This window comes from Clupea harengus, chromosome 25 (assembly GCF_900700415.2).
Source record: "Clupea harengus chromosome 25, Ch_v2.0.2, whole genome shotgun sequence".
In the NCBI taxonomy this organism is placed as follows: Eukaryota; Metazoa; Chordata; class Actinopteri; order Clupeiformes; family Clupeidae; genus Clupea; species Clupea harengus.
In genome coordinates, this window is record NC_045176.1 from 11,285,104 (window position 1) to 11,290,604 (window position 5,501).

Sequence of the window (5,501 nt, forward strand, 5' to 3'; positions counted from 1 at the left end):
ACAAATTCCACAGTGGGGGATGCAAACATCCAAGAGCTCCCATGAACATATGGCCAATACAAATCAGGTATTAGCAGACACTTTACAACTCACACATCTCACATGGAGTCATGCCCCAGAGACTGCCATACATAGGGCATAATTATACATGTGACATCAGGCATCTCATTTGATAACTACCTTATTAGGCTGGCTACATTCTCCACTAAGTCTGTCAGTGAGTTTGCAAACAAAGCAGAATCTAACCCACATTCCCTCATCCAGAAGCTGTCCTCGGTTTGGGGTGTTTGTTTCCAACACAGGTTTGTGTATGTTCACTCTCACTATTCACTTACATGTCGTGCAATTACACATCATGTACAGTGTGCACTGCACTTTGATCACGGATGTTTCTTTCTCCGGTGTTTCTTTTCTGGGTGCTTTTTCATGTGCTGCTATTGTTTTGGCTGATGCCTGGCCTTTCTTCTTGCTCTGCACAGACTTTCAGATGTATGAATCTCATTGCACTTTGTAGTGTGTCTGTGATATGGGAACAAAGTGCTTGAACTTGCGTGCAGGCAAGTGACTGTCTTACAAAAGCACTGCACAGAGAGGTCAGACAGAGCGAGAGAGAATTCAATTTGGAGGCTAATAAGCCAGTCATTCTGTATCCTGTTTACAAATTGTTACTGAGAATATTTTCTTATGTCCGACTTCACTTACTTACCCAGTCACTCGCTCCTTCTCTCTCACTCACTTGCTTTTAAAATAGAAATAGAATAAAATAAATAAATAAAATAAAATAGAAATATTTCACAGTTAAATGCTTGAACTGATTTCAGTCCATAGCCTACATGGATGTTAAAATATAAGCTGTAACTTTTATTTGAGAAGATCAGCAAAACAGGGTGTCTACATTTTTGAAACGGTAGTTAAATGTAAGCATTCATCTATCTAATTCCTGTCAAAGCAAAAGTTGCTGCATACTTAATGTGGGGCCTTTAAACGTCTTTAGAATATTAAAATGTGGATTTTTTTTGTTTGTTTATATCCATGTGTTTGATGTGAGGACGTTTTGAATTCCAATTTCTATGCATTTTCTGACACATCATTAAAAATGTATCAAGACTGGATTTTTATCCTGCTGTGTCATGATAAAAATATTTCCTTCTTCAAATCTACATATGCAACTTTGTGAAGCCAAATACACTTTTGTGATGCTTCTTTCATACCGCATGTAAGACTAATCTAAATCACCCTTTTTCACCATGAAACACCGAAGCCTGTGTATGCTGGTGAAGTTTAAATTGGAAAAAAAGGGTCTCTTTTGTTGTTTTTCATAACCTGTCACAGCACCAGTACTCATTGCTCTCCACCTCCTATGATCTCCATTCAGAGAGGAAACAATGCATTCACTACTGTATATCCAGAGGAACACAGTTCAAAGGAAGTGGAAGAGGATTTGGTCCCAAGTCACATGACCTCCTTCTAAAAAGTAGTGCAACTCTCTTGACAAGCCCTGACTGTGGGGGTATTCTTCAGAGGAGTCAGGAGGAGAGGGTCGCTCCCTGCTCCCTGCTCCCCGCTCCCATCCCTCCTGTCACAGGCCTGACATGCGTGGCCCAGGGACCAAAGGCTCTGGTGCTCTGGACAGTGACCTAGTTCTCTCCCCTTCCTTCCCGCTTGTAAAAAGGAACTCCTCACCAAATGACATCTCGAATCTCCCACCTCCTCTCCGTCTCTTGCTCTCTGTCTCTGTTTCTTTTCTCTATTTCTGTCCCTCTCTTTGTCTATCTTTTTTTCTCTCTCTCTCTGAAGGCATTTTCTTTTCTTTTTTTCTTTACTTTTCTTTCCCCCTTTTCCCTTAGATTTCTTGTTAAGTTACCTTTCAGGTTTGCTCTCCGAGTCTGCCTGGTGATTACGTACGGAGAAATTACTCAAAAAGTGACATTCTGCGGCACCCATCCTTGCAGCTCCCCATAATTACATCAAAAAGTTGGTGTGCTTTAAGTGGTGTTTCAGATGACAAAGTTGTATTTCACCGTGTTTATATATATTCTTGAGAGAGGTTTTGAACACGGGACATTATTAATATGCATTCAGAAATCCCCCGAGTGGAGACTCTCAGACAGTTACTTACTACACCAGACCATAGATCTTTCTAAATGGACACATTATTGGGGCCTCGTTGACTTTAGTCGTTGTTCAGACGTGTTTGTTTCCCTGCTGTTTGTGATGCGTCTGAGAGCACCTCAGATACCGTATCCTCACACCTCTAGCCCACCTTCACCGCTCTCTTTTTTTTTTTTTTCCCCAGATCTCATCTCTAGTTGAAGTCTCCCGAGATCCATAATCTGTCTCTTAATTTCCCAGAGGAAATATGCAGGCAACACTCACCAGTGATATTCGAAGAATTAAATGAGAGGGGGGAAAAAAGCGAGGGAAAAAATATTAACACCGAGGCTTTCATGAGATTTGCAAAGCAGGCGGGTGGGCAGGGCTGCAGTTTGGTTCACGGCGCAGGCAAAGGTGTTGCCCCACACTGCAGGAATTGTACGTGCTTTGTGTTCCTTTGTCTTTCCTGCTTTCCCTGGCTGCTTGTGTGGAGTCTGCCGCTCGCACTTCCGTTAAGCAACATGCAGTCACCGTGGCGTAGCGAGGAGAGTCCCGCGAGACAGCATGCCCCAGTACGTTGGGTTTCTTCCCCTGTCACACACACACATACACACACACACACACACACACACACACACACACACACACACACACACACGAACACACACACAAGTACACACGCTCAAACACAACCTGGGGTATGACAAGAGGTAGCTCTCCACTGAGGGAGAACCAGTGCCATGTTTACTGTCATGTTCGTGTGCACGCTATGCAGCTTCAAACACATCAAACACCTCCGAAGGACTACAATAGGTTATGCCAATAAGATACACAGGCACACTCACAAACATGCACACAGACAGATAAACACACACACAGCCTGCACCTACACACCCAGGCTGGCTGGTTACAACCTGTGACCATGTATTTTCACCTTGGGTGCACTGTATATCATATGAGCTCCCTGGGAGCTGTTAGAACGAGGTGTATTGGAACAGTACCCCAGCAGAAGACCTGTGCATAACATATGTATGAATAGCTGTTAGTCATCCAAAATGCAGCATCTCCTCTTAGTACCTCTGCAACTGAATTGCTGTTGCATCGCAATGTGAACTTGGAGGGTGTCTGCAATAACAGCTACTGATTTCGTAATTTTCCGGTTTTGGGCTGTGTCAAACACTACATCACATCTCATTAATCTTATTGGTTTTGCAACGGCATATGTTGCATAAATAACCAGAGATCCAATATCACATGTTATAAACAACTGTTCCTACATGTATTTACAGTTCCTGCCTCCTACATAACACATAACAGTCTAATTAAGCCCTTGTTAACTAGAGGCGGCAAGAAGAATACTCAGGTAAAAGGCTCCAGCTCTCACTTGTTGGATTTGATGTAATTGTAGAACCTGCTCCGTGATTCATGTTTGATTTGCCCTCTGCACTGCAACATCAGGTATGTTTCCCCCCTATTCTCTCCACGCTGAGCTCGTTTCCATGGCTACACAGCCAACACCAAAGGCAGGCTTTTTTTTGGTGGTGTTTCTTTGAAAGGATTGGCATACTGACGTGGTGGAGATGTTAACAACTCATAGACATCTGAAATGCGACCCTGACTACACACTGCTTTTTGACGTTAGACGTTAGAAGCCAAAAAGGTTGGAAACCACTGATTTAATCAGAATGTATTTGTTACACATGTGATAAAAAAAGATTTTCAATTCACTCAGTTCACCAGTTGCCATAAATAATATGCAGACCTCTGTTGTTTGAAGGGTTTATCTATAAATGACAAGTGACAAGAAGCGAAAATCTGAATAAATGGATGGAGTACAAAAGTGTTTGGAGAGATGAAAAACATACGTGGGTTCAGGCTCAGCTGTGTCACCAGCACCCATGCTTTCTCACAGCATTAAGAAGAGCAACTATTTATCTAAGTTTTTGCCTTGGGATACGATTGCCGGATTTAACTGGGCCAAGGCGACTTGTACTGACCGTGTGAGTGTTTAAAGTATTTTTAGGATTCTGAGTTCTGTTAGCTGTGTGTATCGTGATCAAGTTTTCCACCACATGCAGCGATATATATTTGTTATGGTATGGTTTGTAATGACTCAACCTGACCATAGTAGCTATCTGTCATGTATCATTTATATCCAGTATATGTGTACATACATACGGCATGTACATGTTATAATCTGTTTGTGAATGAGCCCTGCAAAACTACAATAACCACATTGACTAGAGAGCAAAAGTGAGTGCTTGAACCTGTCACCTTGGGGAATCGGTGCGATTCATCACAACAGTGAAGGGGTTTCAGACTGGGCCTATGCCTTCATAGTCCCAAAGTACTTCACATAGAAGTCCAAAAAGTAGCAGCAATTAAAAAACGAGACAAATAAGACACCATGTGAAACACAGCTAATAGGCCAATGTAAATCAAAGGGCTTCACTCGTTGGTGGGGTTTGTACTAAAATTACCCGGGGGCCGATGAGCATTCAGTCTTGTCAGTAGGGGGCCAGATTTTTTAATCTGTTGGCTTGCCTATCACAATACACGATACCACTTTTGAGTGTGGAAAATTTTCCATGTGTGATCAGTGGTACAATGGTTAGTGTTGTTGAAGAGCAAGTAGCTGACCTGGGTTCAATTCCTGGGCATTCCTGGGCTCTTTGGATAAAGGTGTTTGTTATAGTTGCATTTTTGGGTCACTTTGTCTAATTGATAGCCCATGACTTACATATACAGTACAGCAGTAATAGTGGGATAATGTCTTCATCGACAACTACATCTATATTTTTCATACATGAACATTTAAAAGCAAATACTGTACTGCACCACTTTTGTATAGTTGGTAACAAGGCTGCAAACAAACAAAACAAAGCAGAAAAAAGTTTGGGCAAAAATCTGAATGATTTTATTTAAAAAAATAAATGTATTTATGATAAATATATTTCAAGTGTATAATTGCATTCCATAATTCAATTCCTCTGTCACTTCAAACAGGTTGTTAACACCGCAGAGAAAAATCGCGAGCTGAGCATTATCATTTATGTCAGTGCTCTCATCCAGAGCCACAGAAAACGCACTGAAACTTTTGCCTTTGACACACAGCTAGATTTATTTTTCGATAAAGACCGCCGGACTATACATTATCCCACTTATTGTTCGGTTACTTGTCAAAACGATAGGAGACATTCCTCCAAAACACCTATTTTTAATGATTTTGTTGCCATTTCCTGACTTCCGCTAAGAAAAAATAGTTCTTCACACAAATAGAACTTTAAAGTTTCAGGTCTTGCGTAGCAACCCATTACTTGCTGACTTCAATTAAGTTTCCATTGCGTTAAATGACTGGACTACTTGGGGAATTATATGAAAGATGTGAATTAGAAGCACAAAACCCG